The following is a 19728-nucleotide window of genomic DNA, read 5'->3' as shown; positions in this document are numbered from 1 at the left end:
TGCTACCATGGGATATAACAATACCATGGAATACCCTGTCATCCATTCGGCTGTATGGGTACCATGGAATACCCTGTAATACCCTGGGGTATAACAATACATGGAATACCCTGTAATACCCTGGACTACAACGACACCAAGTAATACCCTGTAATACCGTAAAGTAAAACAACACCCTGGAATACCCTGTAATACCCAGATATAAAACAATAGCATGGAATATCCTGTGGTACAACAATAACGTGGAATACCATGCAATATCCTGGGATATAATGATACTATGTATTAACATGTAATACCCTGGGATACAACGATACTATGGAATACCCTTGGGTATAACAATAACATGGAATACCCTGTCATACTCCGAGAGATATCATTCAAGGTATCATTGAATACCCTGTAATCCATTAGACTGTAAAGGTACGTTGGAATACCCTGAAGTACTCTGGGACATAACAATACCGTGGAAAACCCTGCAATACCCAGGGATGGCACGATACCCTGTAATACCCTGGGGTATAGCATAAACCATGGAATACCCTGAAATACCCTGGGTTACAATGATACACAGAATCGGTCACAGAATATGTCAGGTCAGGTATGGGAACATGAGCCGGAGCAGCGCGTCGCTGCGTCCACTTTCCACCGGTACTCCAGGGGCCTCCGTTTGGCCATCCCCCAGGCAGATGCCAGGCCCATCCCATTCTCCTTGAGATGCCGATAAACCTGCTGCAACCACGAGGGACGTGGTCAGCCCATGAGCCTCCTCCACTCATGAGGCTCCCTCGTTAAAAAAAACTCTGGTGAGCAGGATCAACGTCAGCAAAACGCGCCACATGTCCATACAGCCACAGTTGACACTCAAACACGATGCAGGTAACAAATCTCATTTGCGCCTCTCAGCAACTGCTCGTTGGACACAAAGTCCGACCAGCAATAGCCAAGGATTCTCTGAAGAGACCTGGTACCAAAGGAATCAAGTCTCCTCTCAGATCCCTGGTCAGAGTCCAAACTTCCAATCCGTAGAGCAAGACCGGAAGCCCCAAGGACCTGAAGACTCAGACTTTCATCCTGCACAGGTAACAGCAGCGCCACACTCCATGATCCAGTGAATCAATAACTCCCCAGGCCCGACCCAGACGTCAATTGACTGCAGGATTACTTGATCTTAGATTTTAGGTCATTTCAATCTCAAGGAGATTACCTTATAAAATGGGTCGTGATGTCCGGAAGTCTGTCCGTCCGTCCGGTCTGTTAACTTTTTGCTATTTTTGCTACGACTACCTTATCACACGGCTGATTGTTCTGTTCATTGTTGTTTTTATAAGACTATGACTACCTTATCACAAGGCTGATGGGTTACTCTGTTTTTTTAGGAGGTTGGTGGCAGGATTTGCACTCTGGCGACCGTAAAACACTTCATTCTGCAAAACGCACAAATGTAAGGAAATCTGGAAACCCCCTCTGTGGGATTACCTCCTGTGCTGCTGCCCTTTGCAGGGCAACTCACCAGATGACAGGATTGGGGCAAAGCCTTCGGGTTCACCATTCCCAGATGATGGGAAGAAAAGCACGGGGTAAACCTCCAGGGTCAGATTGCAGCGGTGTGTGGCGGAGTGGTGCTGAGGTGTCGTCCACCAGACGGCAGTCTCCTTCGGTTAACCTGAAGCGGTCCCTTCGGGTGGGCGCCTGAAATGTCCTATCTCTAAGAGAGGATGATCACCTGTCTCCGTTATCATCTGAGCAAAAGCATTTGAACATAGGTATTGCAGCACTCTCTGAGGTTTGGAGATCATGGTGGGTGGTTACACCTACTATTGGGTCTGACCGCTCTGATGGTTACCTTTCCCAAGCAGACGCTATGGCTGTGTCCATCCCCATATCCTTGAGATGATGATAAACCTGCTGCAACCACGAGGCACGTGGTGCTTCCATTCCTGCTTTATGGATATGAGACTTGGATTCCGACCAAGGATCTGAGACGGAGACTTAATTCCTTGAATACCAGGTCTCTTCAGAGAATCCTTGGCCATCGCTGGTCGGACTTTGTGTTCAACGAGCGGTTTCTGAGACTCAAATGAGATTTGTTACCTGCATAGTCCATGAGCATCAGCTGTTGCTGTATGGACATGTGGCTCGTTTTCCTTATGCTGATCCTGCTCACCAGATTCTCTCAGCGAGGGAGCCTCGTGAGTGGAGGAGGCCAATGGACCGACCACGTGCCTCGTGGTTGCAGCAGGTTGATTGGCATCTCAAGAAGATGGGGATGGGCTCAGCAACTGCCTGGGGGATGGCCAGACGGAGGCCCCTGGAGTACCAGCAGAAAGTGGACGCAGTGACGCGCTGCTCCGGCACATGCTCCCAGACCTGACATGACGTGATTGTTCTGAAACTTGACACATGAATGCAAAACAGCAGCCTGCACAATCGCTTGGGCTACGATTTTTCTATTTTGGATAACAGGGGCTCCCTGGGTGGGGGGGGGGGGGAGTTACTCCCTCAAACTTCAGATCCCTATGCATCCATAATTTAACATTTGATTGCTCTGAAACCCCATACAGCCCTTATACGCGACGGTTCGCAGGATCGCCTGGTATTAGATTTTTCGACTGGATCGGAGGGCTCCCAAGGGGGTTCCCCCAAATTGACTCCAGTCGAACATCCGTGACATTTCACAGATTTTGGATTTAGAAGAAGTCTGAACGACAACCTCAAAATAAGACAATCAGCCCTCTCAGGGCTATTTATTACCTCCACCACTGAAGGTGAAGGAGGTTATGTTTTCACCCCTTTCTGTCTGTTTGTCTGTCTGTCGTCTGCTTGTTTGCAGGATATCTCACAAAGTTGTTGACGAATCCGGATGAAATTTTGTCGTCAGGTTGGGTGTGTGAGAAGGACGAACCGATTAGATTTTGGGGAAGATCCAGATCCGGATCCGACGACTAGAATTTTTAAAAGTGATTCTTCACCATTGAGAGATAGGGCTCAAAAACGGTATTGTGCTGTACAGCATGATATTTCAAAAATATATTGGGCCCGATATGTTCTCGTGGATCAGGCATTTCGAGGCGGTGGTATGCACTCCACCGAGCACCCTTCTCATTATTATTTAGTTGACAGCAGAAAGTCTTTAGAATAAAGCATTTTGGATGGAGAAACTCGGCTCCTTTTAGATGATGATAGATTTTAATTTTACTTACTTACTTATTTATTCATTCATTCATTGTTGGTGAAACTTTAAAAGCGTGATGATGAAATTCTAATTCTCTGATCAGTACTTCGATGGCCACTCCACTCATGAAATTTGTTGAGCTGGTGCTGGACAGATACCTCTTGCTTGCTCGGAGACTGCTTGCATCATATAATATCGATGCAAAAAAGCACAACAAAAACAAAAGTGCATGTGAATGTTACAACTGAAAAGTTACTATTCAAACAAGCCTAATGAGGCCTGGGCTTTGTGAACTACAACAAGGGTTGTTAGGGTTAGGGTGTTCTTTTTTTATTTTCATATTTTGGTATTCCTATTCATGCACCATGCCATGACAGATAACTAACTTTTACAATCTTTTCTTCTTCCACTATCGTGTTACAAGTCGGTTCCCTATGGCTGATTAGAAAAGAGAACGAAACATAGAGACCTTAAACTTGGAAAGAAGGTATTCCCCATTTCATCAAAAGGATGTCGCCATGATTTAAAAAATAACATTGTCAGACAAACACATTTAGGAGATTCCTACGTTGATGAAACCATTTCTCAGATGAATTTTGAAAAAAAAAACATAATAAGCATTAAACAACACTCTTGTATGCCTGGTGTTGGCTTAGTGGCTTGGGTGGTGGGCTTGGGATCCTTGGGTCTTGAGTTCAACTTTTGCTTGGCTGTTGAATTAATTTCAGGTGGGGTTGACTCAGCCTGTCATCCTTCTGGGGTCGGCAAAATGAGTACCAACTTGCTGGAAGATTGTGTTGGAGTGGCGACCCGTCCAGGATTGTGCCCAATAGCCAAGGAGACTGCTTACGCAGCACCAACGCTCTCCACAGAGTGTGGTCCGAATGGATGGATGTATGGATTGATGGATGGAAGGAACACTTGTAACCAAACACCATTAGTGTGAGGTGAGCACAAAGGTGGTTTCATCAGGGTCTCAATGGAGATGTTTCCATTTGTGTAACTGCATCCCAAGGTTGCTAATGGCAATCATTGACGAAGGATGAGTGATCACAGACTGCTTTTTTCCAGCAGGGTCTTCCTGATGAAGACTGAGCTGCCTCTAGCAATGGTTAAAGTTGTGAATCATCCCAGTAATCACTCTGTCACAGCTTGAGATGTCACATGTGAAGAAGAAGCAGCACTACATCCAACTTTAGTGGTTCCTGCCATTGTGGAATAATAAAAATGGTGCAATTGCAAATGTAATTGGAACTGCCACTGTAGAACTGAAATTGAGAACCGGGTACCGAGATGTCCGGCTTTGATACCACACAGGATTGACAAGTGATGCACCTAATAACAAGCCACATTCCATCTATATATTAGGTGCACAGTTGACCTTTTTTCCTGGGGCTATCGTTGGTATCAATTTAATTGGTGTTTAAATAACGTAAACAGGAAGCAATAAATGTTCGCACTACGGTTCCACAAAGTAAACTGGAACTCCCCCGAGTAATATGAAGCCTCGCGCGTCTTTCTACTATGTGGGATTGATGAGTTATAGACTGAGTAATACGCCGCATTCAATATATTTATTATGTACGCAGTTAACCTGATTTCCTGAATACATAGTCCATATCAATTGAATTGGTGTTTAAGTCACCTGAAGAGGAAGTAATAATATAAATGTTGACACCATTAGTACAAAGGACAAATCAGGACTCACCCGAGTCTGACGAGGCCCCACATACCTTTCTCCGCTGCAGGATTGCAAGCTATGGACCGAGTTACAGGCTACATTCTATATATTTATTTTGTACACAGTTGACCCTTTTCCCTGTGATCATCATCAGGATCAATTGAATTGCTACTCCTCTCCTTTCAAACCCATCCAGGTGCAGCCAACTGAGCCATATTAAAAAAAAAAATTCTAAAAGTTCTCCGATTCAAATAATTAAATCATTCTGGCTGGCAGATCATGTGGCTGATCAGGTTGAAATTTTAAGACACAATCAGCATGTGCACTGAATCATAATTGTGAAGTTTTACGTTGATTGATGCAGCTGTTCCAGAGAAAACATTATTTAATATTTTCCTTCAATGCAATATGGTTGCCAAACCATTTGGCCATTTGGGGTGAAATTTAAAACACACATTCCCCATTTGTTCAAGATCATAATGGTGAAGTATCATGTTGTTTGATGAAGCAGTTCCAGAGAAAACGTAATTTAATATTTACTTCAATGCAATATGGCTGCCAAACCGTGCCACATATTAATTATCGGTGAACAAAATCATATACCCAAGACTTGGGGAAGGCGTGTGTGAAGTTTCACCTCGATTGCGCCAGCCGTTCTTGAGAAGATTTTTAAATGTTTCAAGGTAAATCCAAGATGGCCACCAAACCATGTGACCTATCAATTATTTCTTTACAAACTGGTACACCCATGGCGTGGGGAACATGTGTGTAAAGTTTCGCCTCAATCTGTTCAGCCGTTTCAGGGAAGAGGACTTTTAAAGTTGTTTTTTTTGAAACAATATGACTGCCGAACCACATCACCGATAACATCAAAAAAAAATTCTTCCGCGAGTAGTTGCGTAGATAACACAAGAAATTTAAAATTTTTCGGATGCAGCGTTCTACGTGTCGAATTTTCACGGGGATACAACTTCAAGGATGACGTCATGGTCAACATCCCTTATACCCCTGACGGAGATCTTGACAATGAGCCATGTTTCAAGGAGCAAATGTGTGGAGTGCGGAGTAAGTACATTCCAATGAGGTGTAAAAATAGAAGCAGAAAGAAGCCAGGGTGGTTGAGCAGTGAGATAAGGAACTCTATTAAGGAGAAGGAGAAGGCTTTTATTTGGTTTAAAATAACAGGACTGGAGTTAGATTTATATCATTGTCAGAGTAAACAGAGGGAAGTTAAGAAAATAACTCGGCAAGCAAAAAAAGAGAGTATGAGAAGGACACGGCTAAGATTATTAAACATAATAGCAAGGCTTTCTTTGAATATATCAGGGAAAAAGAACAGGTTAGGACCAGTGTGGGCCCATTGAGGAGTAGCACCGGGAGAGTGGTCCATGAGGAAAGTGAGATGGCAGACTTATTAAACAGGTATTTTGCTTCAACTTTTACACAAGAACAGTCAGGAGAATTGCCAATAGCTGAGAGTATCTATCATGGGGGTGAGGAAGGGCTTTTTCAGAAGATCCAGGTTGGAGTGGAGGAAGTAAAGGAACAGCGAGGTAATCTAAGAGAAGATAAGGCTCTGGATCCAGATAATATGCACCCAAGAGTATTGAGGCAGGTGGGAAGCGAGATGTTAACAGATATTTTCAAAAGCTCACTGGAGTCAGGACAGGTACCGGAGGATTGGAGAGTAGCAAATGTAACACCATTATTTAGAAAGGATCCAGAGAAGAAAGGATCTCTCCGACTCTGGAAAATCCTCTATTTCTCTTTGCCGACGACTCCACCCTCTGCCGTACCATCTGTCATCCCTCAGACCGGCAAGCAGCAGCTTCTTCGCTCACTGCAGATCTGGATAAAATCACAAACTGGTCCAACACGTGGAACATGTCTTTCAATCCAGACAAATCTCACACTCTCACTATGTCTCTTCGAAAGAACCGTTTAGAAAACCCCCCCATCCACTTTCTCAACAATCCTCTGGAAGAAGTCTTTTCTTTCAAGCTTCTGGGTCTCACTATCTGCCATGACCTTTCCTGGGAAAGTCACATTTCCAACCTCGCCTCAAAAGCCAGTCGCCGACTGGGAATCCTCCGTCGTGCAAAGTCCTTCCTTGGTCCTCTTGAGCTCCTGACCACTTACAAAGCTTTTGTCCGTAGCCTGATGGAGTACTGCTCTCCCCTCTGGGCTGGTGCTCCTGCCTCCCACCTTTCTCGGCTTCACGCTGTCGAAACCAGGGCATTTAAGATCATCGGCATCTCCCGCAATGAAGCTGAGTCTTTGAGCCTCTCACTCAATCACCGCAGGTTGGTCGGTGGTCTTTCTGTCTTCTACCGACTCCTCTCCAGCCTTGCCCCCCTGCTCTCTCTGCGATTTGTCCCCACCACATTTCCACAGGGCACTCAAGGTCCGCCAACAACCCCCTTCTGGTAAAACTACCAAAATTACGAATCACTGCTCATCTTCACTCTTTCATTCCTCTTTTTTCCCGCCTTTGGAATAAACTTCCTCACTCTATTCTTTCCCATTCTTCCCTCCAGGCTTTCAAAACAGCTGTTCACCACCACCTCTTATCTTCCCCCATCCAAATCCTCGATCTTTTCTACCCCCGATAATCCATCCAAGCCCACTTCCTTCAATTCCACTGCTTTCCTTCCTGAAAGTCCCTGTAATGTCCGTCTTCTTTTCGCCATGTTCCCCGTCCCATCCCCATCCTTCACCCTTCCACAGTTCTACTAATGTGTCTGTTCCCCACTGTTTTGTCCCTTCCACTCCCGCCCCTCTTGTATCATGCCCCCTTGCTGTGAGTTGTGTGTTAGCTCTCATACGAGCCTCGACAAGGTATACAAAAAAAAGAAGAATTGGGGAAACAACAGACCTGTTATTTGACTTCAGTTGTGGGGAAGGTGTTGGAGACATTAATTAGGTCCCAGATGAGGAACCATTTAAACAAATATAAACTAATTAAAAGTAGTCAGCATGGGTTTACTAAAGGTAGTTCCTGTCGAGGAAATTTTTTCGAGTTCAATAAAGCAGTGTCTGATTGGGTGGATGATGGAAAGGCAGTGGACATAGCATATCTAGACTTTAAGAAGGTATTTGAAAAGGCACCACATCGGAGGTCGTTAGCCAAAGTGAGGGCTTGTGGAGTTGTTGGTCAGGTAGCCAATTGGATTGCAAACTGGCTTAGATAAAGGAAGCAAAGAGTGGCTGTGAGTGGGAGGATGTCTTGCTGGGAGGATATAAGCAGTGGGGTACCCCAGGAATCAGTACTCAAACCAATACTATTCATAATTAACATCAATGATTTGGATAGTGGGGTGAAGAGTAGGCTTTCCAAATTTACAGATGACACAAAGCTTGGAGAAAAGGTGAATAGCAGAGGGGGTCAGGTCAGGTCAGGTATGGGAGCATGTGCCGGAGAAGCGCGTCACTGCATCCACTTTCCGCCGGTACCCCAGGGGCCTCCATCTGGCCATCCCCCAGGCAGATGCTTGGCCCATCCCCATCTCCTTGAGATGCTGATCAACCTGCTGCAAGCACGAGGCACGTGGTCAGTCCATTAGCCTCCTCCACTCACAAGGCTCCCTCGCTGAGAGAATCTGGTGGTCAGGATCAATGTCAGGAAAACGAGCCACGTGTCCATACAGCCACAGCTGACACTCAAACACGATGCAGGTAATAAATCTCACTTGTGCCTCTCAGCAACTGCTCGTTGGACAAAAAGTCTGACCAGCAATAGCCAACGATTCTCTGAAGAGACCTAGTACCAAAGGAATCAAGTCTCCTCTCAGATCCCTGGTCAGAGTCCAAACCTCTAATCCGTAGAGCAAGACTGGAAGCACCAAGAACCTGAAGACTCGGACTTTTGTCCTGTAGCACAGGTACCGGCAGCGCCACACCCCATGACCCAGTGAATCCATGACTCCCCAGGCCTGACCCAGACGTCTGTTAACCTCTGGCTCACAGCCAACAGAGACATGAATATCACTGCCAGGATAAGTGAATCTCTCCGTGACCTCAACATCCTCGCCACAAACAGGTACAGGCAGGTACAGCATCCAAGATGTCATTGAAAGCCTGGATCTTATTTTTGAACCAGGAAACCCATAATCCCAGTGGCTTTGACTCCTCATTCAGCACCTCGAGGGCCCCAAAAGGATATCCAGAGACTCTGCAAAGATGACTGCATCATTTGCGATATCACTGTCAGAGATCTTGACATTCCCAAATGATGCACTGCAACTGGATCTCTCCGACATCCTCCCCATAATCCAGTCCATCCAAGTGCTTAAAAGTGTGGAGGACAGTACACACCCCTGACGACCTCCAGTAACAACTGGAAATAAGTCAGAGATGGTACCACCACATCTCACAGCACTCTCAGTACCAGAGTATAATTCAGATATAAGATTGATCAGTTTTGATGGCACCCCACGAAGACCAAGAATCTTCCAGAGGGCATCTCGATTCACTGAATCAAATGCTTTTCAGACTGCATCACACTGCATCACACCGATGGACGGGCTTGGATGAACACAATGCACTAATTCCCATGTAAGCAGGATGAAAATTACTTGACGAAAGGTGTTGCTCTACCCCACCCCCTTACAGATTACTCGCACATACGCCTCCTTGTCCACTATTCGTGCTCGTACAGTTTTACGCCTGAGCTCCCTGAACAGCTCAGCTCTGCCATTCAGCCTGGCCCTGCGACTCGAGTCAATGGTATCCAGTGTCCCTTGAGACACAAAATTCTTCTTCGCCCGATGGCGAGTTCCAAGACATCCAACGGCAACATCAAGACCGGTGATCTTGAAGGCACTCCATGACTCTTCAGGATCCCCCAAAGCACCCAGACCACCAAAATCTCCACTGCACCTGTTTGCAAACTCCTCAATGACCCTCTCATCCTTGAGCTTGCCAACATCCAACCTAGACTTGGATGGTACCATTCTCCCAGATTTAAGCTGCAACTTCAGAGTTGCTACCACAAGCCTGTGGTCAGTATTAAGGAAGTGAGCACTCAAGTAGACCCTGCAGTTCCGGATCATCATCCAGCGACCATCAATGATCACACGATCAATCTCCTTTGCCACACCACCAGCGTTGGAACACCAAATCCAGTGATGAACCTGTGGGCGCTGAAACCATGAACCAGCCACCCTAAGTCCATGACTTCTTGCAAAGTCAAGGAAGTTCGTGCTACCCTGGTTCACAGTTCCAGACCCATGTGGACGGACAGATGTCTCACAACCATCGCTATCAGCTCCACTCGATGCATTGAAATCCCCCAAAACTAGAAGAGTATCTCAGGGCACTGATCAACCACAGACTCGAGCATGGCATAGAATGCATCCTTCATCGTGAGATCACTCGCCTCAGTCAGAGCATATACAGAGACCAGCGAAATGACACCCAAGGAGTGACGAATCCTGAGTCTCGTAATACGCTCGTTGACCGGTGTTACCTCAATTACATTGGAGTCAGATAATTGAACACAGCTGCAGCAACTCCCTGGGCATGGTCACCATCAGAGTGACCAGACCAATAGTAGCTGTAACCACCTGCCATGACCTTGCTGCGATCTGGTCTCCGAACCTCAGAGAGTGCTGCAATACCGATGTTCAAATGCTTGAGCTCAAGTGATAACAGAGACAGGTGATCATCCTCTCTTAGGGTTAGGACTTTCCATGCACCCACCCGAAGGGACAACCTCAGGTTAGCCCAAGGAGACCGTCATCGGGTGGACAACACCTCAGCACAACCCCAACACACACTACCCAATCTGACCCTGGAAGGTTACCCCGTGGTTTCCCTCCTAATGTCAAACATTGGGGGTCTCGAAGGCTTTGCCCCAATCCCATCATCTGGTGAGCTGCCCTGCGAAGGGCAGCTGCACAGGAGGTACTCCCACGGAGTGAGTTTTCAGATTGTTTTTGCTTTTGGTGTGTTTTGCGGGATGAAGTGTTTTCCAGTGGCCGGAGTGCAAATCCTGCAACCAACCTCCAAATAAAAAGTAACCCAACTGCAGGAGGAAGTCCACAGACACAGTTGGGCACTATATATGGATGGCCGTTGGCTCACAATTAGCTCCTCCGCCCTTTGAGGGGGGTGGTGATCAGATTCAGGAAAGTATTGATCCTTGCATAGATTGGGCGAAAGATAGGCAGATGCAGTTTAACCTGAGCAGGTGTACGGTGTTGGGGATGGGAAAGAACAATGAAAATAGAGATTACGTGATGCAAGCGGAAATTTTGGAGCGTGTCACACAGGAGAAGGATCTGGGGGTGGTAATAGATATGGGAGCTGAACAGGCAGCACAGTGCCAGGTAGCTGGAGGTAAAGCAAATCGGGTTTTAGGTTGTATTCGGAGGGGGATCATTTATAAATCAAAGGAGGTGATGTTAACGTTGTGAGGGCCACATCTGGAATAGTGTGTGCATTTTTGGTCACCACAACTTCGGAAGGAAATAGATGCCTTCGAGAGGGTTCAGCGCAGGGCTACTAGAATGATTCCGGGCTGAGTTAGACTCAGCTATGAGGAGCGGCTGAAAGAGAAAGGGCTTTATACACTAGAAAGGAGTCGGTTGCAAGGAGATAAGATAGATATGTTTAAGATAATGAAGGTATAGATAAAATAAGTGCAGATTAATTATTCAGCAGAGTAAACAGTGATATGATAGGGGCCATAGCCTGAGAGTAAAGAAGAAGAGAGTAAGAAGATAATAAGGCAGGGGTATTTTACTCAGAGTAGTTAATGCATGGAATGTTCTTCCTGGAAAGCTAGTGGCAGCAGAAACAGTAGATAGGTTTAAATTAGAATAAAATAGGTACCTGGAAGTTATGGAGATGGAGGGGTATAGGGATGTTGGCAGGACTTTTCGGTCGTTTGAGCATTGATGGGTGATTGTGTGCATGTCAATGGAATGCTGTTGATGGGGTTTCATCAAGGGGTGTTGTGTGGCTGATGTGTGGTTTTTTTTTTTTAACCAAAGACCATACCCCCTCCCCTGTAAAAAATAATAATAATAGTAAATACAAAAACTACAAAAAAAACACTTAATTTAATTTTTTTTTTGCAATTTCTTGTTTAGATCTGGTGTTGATAAATTAGTGTGGTGCTGATGTGGTAGAGGCATGATGGGCTGAATGGCCTCCTCCTGCGTCTAATTTCCTTGTGTTTCCCTGTGAAGGTGTTTCTGAACTTTTACATTCGATCTGCCCAGCCATTCTGGGGAAGGGGATTTTTAAAGGATTTCAGGTAAATCCAATATGGCTACCAAACCATGTGACCTATCAATTAGTCATTGACATCCTTGTGCACCCATGTCTTGGGGAATGTGTGTAAAGTTTCACCTCAATCTGTTCAGCCGTTTCAGAGAAGAAAATCTTTTAAAATAATAATAATAATAATAATAATAATAATAATAATAATATGGCTGCCGAACCACATGACCTATGACATCACAATATTTTTTTCTTCTGTGAGTTGCTGCGAAGATGACGCTCAAGAAATTTCAAATTTTTCGGATGCAGCGTTCCACATGTCAAATTTTCACCGGGATACCACTTCACCGATGAATACCCCATACGGAGGTCTTGACAATGAACCTCGTTTCAATTTTTTCCAGCCAGCAGTTCCAGAGAAGACTTCCAAATTTTTTTGGTTTTTCAAAGATGGCGCCCATATCATGAGACCTAAGACGTCATAAATATCACTTTTAAAATTCTCCCCCAAAAAAAATGTTTTTTAAATTCTCGAATCCGAATCCGGATCCTCACCAAAATTGAATTGATTTGTCCTCATCACACTCCCAAACTGTCCACCAAGTTTCATCCAAATCCATCCATAACTTTTTCAGATATCCTGCTCACAGACAGACAGACAGACAGACAGGGGTGAAAACATAATCTCTGTCTACTTTCGGTGGCAGAGGTGGTAATATTTTATTTTTTTGATGGGAGCTTTATTTAATTCCTCTTCATCATTTCCGTTTTTCTATTTGGCAGAAATAGTGTTTCTTTTTTCCTTCATTCTTCTTTCCGTCGAGATATTTTGTTGTACAACATGAAGAATAATTTTGTTTTATTGTCATCCTTGCTTTCTGCTCACCTTCACTTCTTTGATCCACTCCCCAGCTCGTCAAAACTCCTTCCTCAGTCCATTCAATCCCACTCTTCCCTCCTCCTTCTCTCTCCTTCTTTTGCTTGCTGCATCCACATGTTGTCCCAATGCCCCACTCTCAACGTGTCACCTTCTGTACCATTTTCAACTGACTCTTCCATGAACTTAAGTCAGAGGTCTCTCTCTGTCCTCTTCCTCCTCCTTTCTCATCTTGCACCATCAGCGATCGTAAAGTGATAGCCCCCCCCCAGAAAAAAATCCGGACTTTGGACAATGTCGTCGGGTGTCATACTTCCTATCCTGGTGCTATCCGTCCTTCTACAATGGATTCGGAAACAATGGGTCTAATTATTCTAGCACAGTGTTGTGCACGGTTTCCATGAGAAACACTATCAGGATCAACAACGGTACGAACATCCTGTGCAACTGTGCTTCTCATACCTGCTGCACTTGAGGTGTATGAATCTTCCGAGCTTGGAACAATCATGTACATTCCAAACCACAACCAGCACTCCACCACCATCGCTCCTGTGCAGTGAGATTGTGCATTTAACAAATTAGGAAGCCAAATTCGGTGATGATGCTTATACCCCAACAAATGAAAATAACTCGGTGAAAAATGGAGACCGGTCCTATGAAAAAAAATTTCATGTGTGAGAAAGGAGCACTTGCCTTATGAACCTGAGCTAAAAGTACGTGAGTATCATCCATCTAAATGCCATATAATAAAATACTTTGGCTCACTTCAGTGTGAGAGCTCAGGACTGAGATTAAGGCTGAGTATGAAGGGCCGACTGCTATATCGAGTTGCTGCATAGCATTAGCATATATATAACTTTGCCGGCAGTGCCTAATATAAAGCACCAGGGACGGGCATTGAGCAAAAGATATATATTATCAGGCATCTGGCCAGCATATAACCCGTGAGTGTCACACTGCTCGTGCAGTTAAACGTGCAACCTTTGGCTTCATGACCTGCTCATGCTCCACTACTCTCTGAGTCAAGATAGGCCTTTGGCTGGATCCTGCTCTTTTCTTCCACAAGGCCATGAGGGTAGCTTTCCCCACGCTGTCCTTCATCGCCTCCACCCATCCGCCCCTATCCAAAACAGCTTCTATTTCCGACTTTTTGTGGCGAGGCTAATCCATCATTGGACATTAGCACAGCAGCAACAAGGAAGCATGCATGAGGAGGCAATGACACAATGAAGTTACGCCTTCCAGCCCCATGAGCAACGACTAACCAACTTGAGTATTCATCTGCAATCAGTGTCGCTTGTATCACCGGTGATTCAAAGCACATCAAAATCAAATGCAGTAAATCCAGCCGCGAGTTAGGCGAACCCCATGTATGTTCATGAAGTCAAACGACTTTGTGGAGCATTAATTATGAATCGATAATGAAACTGGATGTCGTGCCATCTTGAACGAAAAACCGACGTCAAGCACTTGGATGCTGGACGACGCGGACTGCATGGTTACTCAAATGAGGATTTGTTGCATTTGGTATTACAGCTAAGCGAATAACGTGCATTACAGAAAAGGTGACCAAGGTGTGGAATGAATTGCCCCCATCTTCTTTACAAATCAATCAGTTACAAAAAAGAGAAAAAAAAAAAAAAAAAAAAGGAAAACATTTACGATTAAATCATTAAGGGTTTCGTGTCCGCTTCACAGACCACGGAAGAATTAACTTCTCCACCAACCTCATTTTTCCCCCCTCTGAACATGAAATAATGATTTTCCGCCGGTATAATTACAAAGGCAACAGCTGATGGGGTCCACATCCAGAGGGGATTATCACATGGCGCCGTATTAAACCTCATTACCAGCTCCAGTGCAAAATTATTACAGCTTGTAATTGGATGGTAAGATTTATCTACAGATTGGCCCGGCCCGGGAAGATTGTAATTATAGGCTTCACTGCTCGGCCACTTATCAGAAAGCGCAGCGAAGGGTGAGGCAGAGTGGAAAGAGAGTTTAAAGCAAAAAAGGACACGAGGAAGAGATGAGAGGCCTGGCTTCTCAAAAGGACTGAAGAGCTAATCCGTCTCCGCTCGCCGAGCAGTGTCCCGGAGCGTTCGAGTGGAGGAAAACGAGCCATTGTATATGCAAGTGAAAAGAATCCTAAATCCCGGGCCATTTCCACCGACAAGCCGGGGAGCGATGACCGTGTCCGTGAATGGTTCGCGAAGGCCAGAGTCGAGAAGGAACTACGTCCTGAGTCAAGGAAGCAGAGGGGTGTGTGTGTGTGTGTGTGTGTGTGCACAGACTACAGAGAAAAAAAAAATTGATCAAAAATAACCTTTCAGTGAAACTAGTAACAAAGTGTGATTTTCAGTTGAGGTTGAACATATTAAAGTATGACGAAAACCATATTAAAGTACCTGTGCCCGAGAGTAATACACCTGTGCCCGAGAGTAATACAAGATACCTCATTTTCCCCGGATGCAATGACCTTCGTTGGTGCGGGAAAACATATCCTAAATTATCACGATTAAAAACGATCGTCTGTTCTCTCCAGCACAGTATCTCTGCAGATCAATTCAATGTTGCTTTGTGATTTCAACCGTGTACGGCCACTTGCTTTCAACGATGCAATAACACTTACATCAAGTACGCATCTTCATGAATGCCTGATACTTTTCTTCTAAACGGCATCACTGAAAAGCACTTGTTCGTGCAACCCTGATGTACAGCTCCGATTCGATGGGGGCAGTGTTACGCTTTATCAAGTTTTCACATCTAATGTTTCCATGAGACGCACACCTCGATAAGCTTCGGAAATATTGCACGTGAGACACAATGTTGCCAGTGTTGGAGTGACGATGCACAATTCAAAGAGATCAGAACCCCCCACCCGCACCACCCGACTCCCTTTGCAGCATAATGCGAACTATGAATGGTCAAGGTGGTGGTTGTTCGGTCAGGAAGGTCTATTATCTTCATGGTGCGCCTTTCGCATTCAAATTCAAATCGGAAGCAGCCCGTTTATATAGAAAACGCCTTTCTCGAAACAACATTGGCCCTGGCGGGCCGCGGGCGTGAGTGCGGGAGATGGGAAAGCATTGAAAAAGAAACAGGCACAGAGAGCATTTAATTAACCCGCAGCGCCATCAAGGGAACCACGCAATAGTGTCGGTGAGCGCCCAGGCCAGGAAGCGATTGGGCGTCGCACAGATGGGATTTGGCACAGTTAACCTCGGTGATCATTTTGGAAGGAGACCATAAATGAGCTGTTTGAAGCTCAATACCTCAATTACCTGAGGGCTATTCGAGTGTGAAAACGCCGTAGCCTTTTCCGACCGACGCAAGCCCCAGACTCTGCCTCTTATTTTGTCTTGCTGATGACGCCATTAAGGCAGAAACAAGTCCAAGACCGAAGCATTAAAATGCAGGCTTGAACACTGCCCTTCTGGGGTTGTTGCTGTTACTACGTCGTGGAGATCTCTCATACGATTGTAGAATTGAAGTTGGTTGAGGATTTCTCACATCTGGTTCTCTTTTCATTGACAGTTCAACCCAAACTGACGTCAATGATTGAAATGTTGGGTGATGCAAATGAAGCATTTGCTCAAAGTCTTTCTTCCTCGTGCAATGTGGTATTAAATAGTATACTGGCTGAGTCAAAGGTTTTGGATTTTAAAGCTACATTTTGTCTGAATAATGATACCTGTAGGCAGAAACAACAACGACCATACAAAGACCATTCCCTGCATGACCATACAGTTTGGCCAATGTGCATGTGGTTCGAGTATGACCATTTATCTTGGACCCATGGTGAAGGTGCATGTGATTGACAAACTTTAAATGTAATTTCATCTTGGAACTGAAGTACACGTGCATGATTTTCTCCTTACGTTTGTGTATTTTTAAGATAAATATATATACACTACATTGCCAAAAGTTTGCGGACACCCTTTCAAATAAGTGGATTCGACTATTCCAGCCACACCCATTGCTGACAGGTGATTAAAATCAAGCACACAGCCATGCAATCTCCATAGACAAACATTGGCAGGAGAATGGGACATACTGAAAAGCTCAGTGACATTCAATGTGGCACCGTCATTGGATGCCACCTTTCCAACAAGTCAGTTCATCAAATTTCTGCCCTGCTTGAGCTGCGCTGGTCAACTGCAAGTACTGTTATTGCGAAGTGGAAACATCTCCGAGCAACACCAGCTCAGCCGCGAAGTGGTAGGCCACACGAGCTCACAGAACGGGACGGCTGAGTGCTGAAGCGCGTAGTGCAGAAAAATCGTGTCGTCAGTTGAAACACTCACAACCGAGTTCCAAACCGCCTCTGGAAGCAATGATAACACAAACACTGTTCGTCTAGAGCTTCATGAAATGGGTTTCCATGGCCAAGCAACCACACACAAGCCTAAACTCACCATGAGCAATGCCAAGAGTCGGCTGGAGTGGTGTAAAGCTCATCGCCATTAGACTCTGAAGCAGTGGAAACGCGTTCTCTGGAGTGAAGAATCACGCTTCACCATCTGGCAGTCCGACGGACGAATCTGGGTTTCATAGATGCCAGGAGAACGCCACCTGCCCGAATGCGTAGTGCCAACTGTAAAGTTCGGTGGAGGAGGAATAATGGTCTGCAGCTGTTTTTCATGGTTTGTGCCCCCGTGCACAAAGCGAGATCAATACAGAAATGGTTTGGTCGAGATCGGTGTGGAAGAACTTTACTGGCCTGCACAAAGCCCTGACCTCAACCACATCGAACACAATTGGGATGAATTGGAATGCCGACTACGAGCCAGACCTAATCGGCCAACATCAGTGCCCGACCTCACGAATGTTCTTGTGGCTGAAAGGAAGCAAATCCCCACAGTAATGTTCCAACATTGAGTAGAAAGCCTTCCCAGAAGAGTGGAGGCTGTTACAGCAGCAAAGGGGGACCAGCTCCATATTAATCCCCATGATTGGGGAATGAGATGTTGGACGAGCAGGTGTCCACACACTTTTGGCCATGTAGTGTATATGTATATATACATATATATATATATATATATATATATATATATATATATATATATATATATATATATATATATATATATATATATATTTGTCACCTCACTCGGTGGCACAATTATTGGAATGTCTGCTCTGCATCTGCGAGATCGGCAGTTTTATTCTGACCTTGGCCGAGTCACACCAAAGACTTTAAAAGTGCTGCTTCCTTCATTGATGCTCAGCATTTTGAGGATAGAACTCAGACAAACTTCATAGGTTGGTAGATAGAGTGGAGTGTGGGGGGAAGAAGTTTCATTTTGATTGACCTACTGCATGAGAAGTACATATAAAGATGGTTCTGGCACACTTTCCTCTGGGAAGTGTTTTGCACAAAAATTTGCTTCCCAGAGTGGTCTTTTATCAAAGCCTGGGCCCACAACATTCACTCGGCAGGCCCCAGAAACCTCTCTAGAAACAGGCTCCAGACTTGCTCGAGCCAGCTCTTGTGGTTCCAGTCATCCCGACTGCAGTCGAGCTAGCAGCTACCCCCCCCCCCCCAGCCCATTGTGTTACAATATTGTGTCGCAATATAGACTCGTCAGCGCATGTGGGGTTGGGCTAGGCTCCACTAAGTTCTCTATTAGGTACAGTGCCCATAAAAAGTCTACACCCCCTTTCAAAATTTTCCCCTTTTGTTGCCTTTTCGCCTGGAATTAAATTGCATTAAACCAGACTTTTTCCACATCGTAACCCACAACTTCCAAGTGAAAAACAAATTCTACAAATTTCAGAAAATTAATTTAAATATACAAAACTACAATATCTTGGTTGGATAAGTGTCCACCCCCCTGAGTTAATACTTGGTGGGAGTACCTTTAACAGCAATTACAGCTGTGAGGCTGTTGGGTTAGGTCAAGTGGTTCAAGTTGTGAGGTCAGATTGGGAAAGTTGAAAAGTCGAACAACTTTGTATTCAATTCTGTCCAGTAAGCATGCGGTGCGAGAACCTCCCCAGATATGAGAGCAGTACTCTATACAAGGACAAATCAAATATATATATATATATAAATATATATACAGTCAAAGCTCGTTACTATGCCACCCGTCGGGACCGAGCAAAAGTGGCATAGTAGCGAGAGTGGCATAGTAACGAGATTTTGTAAAAACGGCCTTATTTTCTCAAGTTACCCATCTGTAGTTAATCTTTAGACAAAATTTATTCCAGCAAGTAAAAGGCACGACTGTTGTATAAGCTAAGCGAACGGAGAACATACACACACTAACAGAGTTCACACACTAACATATGGCATGGCGAGAAATTCACGACACACAAAGCTTTCAAGAATCGTCGGCTGGCGCATCTTCTTTCGGCGGATCTCGTGCATCTCGTTGTCTAGCCGATCGCACGCTTGCATCACACCGGGCTTCCCGCTTCTCTGCTGCATGAACTTCCGGACGGTGCTACAAGCGCGCTGGGCTTCCTCGAACGGAACAATTTCCTCCTCGACAGTTACCTCGTCATCTTCGCTTTCCACCGGCTCCTCACTGCACAGAATCTCCTCCGCAATCTCCTCCAGCGTGAAATACCCGCCAGTCGCGAGGCGCTCGTCGGCTTCGAGAAAGTCAGACAGCTCGATCTCCTCGTTCTCGTGCATCTTTTCCTCGGCAGGCAGAGCTTCCTAGATGTCGGGCAGCTCCGCATCCTGTGGCTCAGTTTGGATCTCCTCTTCGATTAACTTGGCCTTCGCGAAACAGTTCCTGATCGTCGACTTGCCGACCT

At 45.3% G+C, this 19728-nt stretch overlaps 1 long non-coding RNA gene across 1 annotated transcript in view; it reads right to left on the bottom strand.

The window, feature by feature from the left end:
* Positions 1 to 19728, bottom strand: part of LOC147024048 (uncharacterized) — a 210452-nt gene that overhangs the window by 70522 nt on the left and 120202 nt on the right. The window lies entirely within an intron of this gene.

The sequence above is a fragment of the Eptatretus burgeri genome, chromosome 7, assembly GCF_056783735.1.
Source record: "Eptatretus burgeri isolate ZD-2024b chromosome 7, Ebu_testis_v1, whole genome shotgun sequence".
In the NCBI taxonomy this organism is placed as follows: Eukaryota; Metazoa; Chordata; class Myxini; order Myxiniformes; family Myxinidae; genus Eptatretus; species Eptatretus burgeri.
This window is presented reverse-complemented; position numbering and strand designations above follow the sequence as displayed.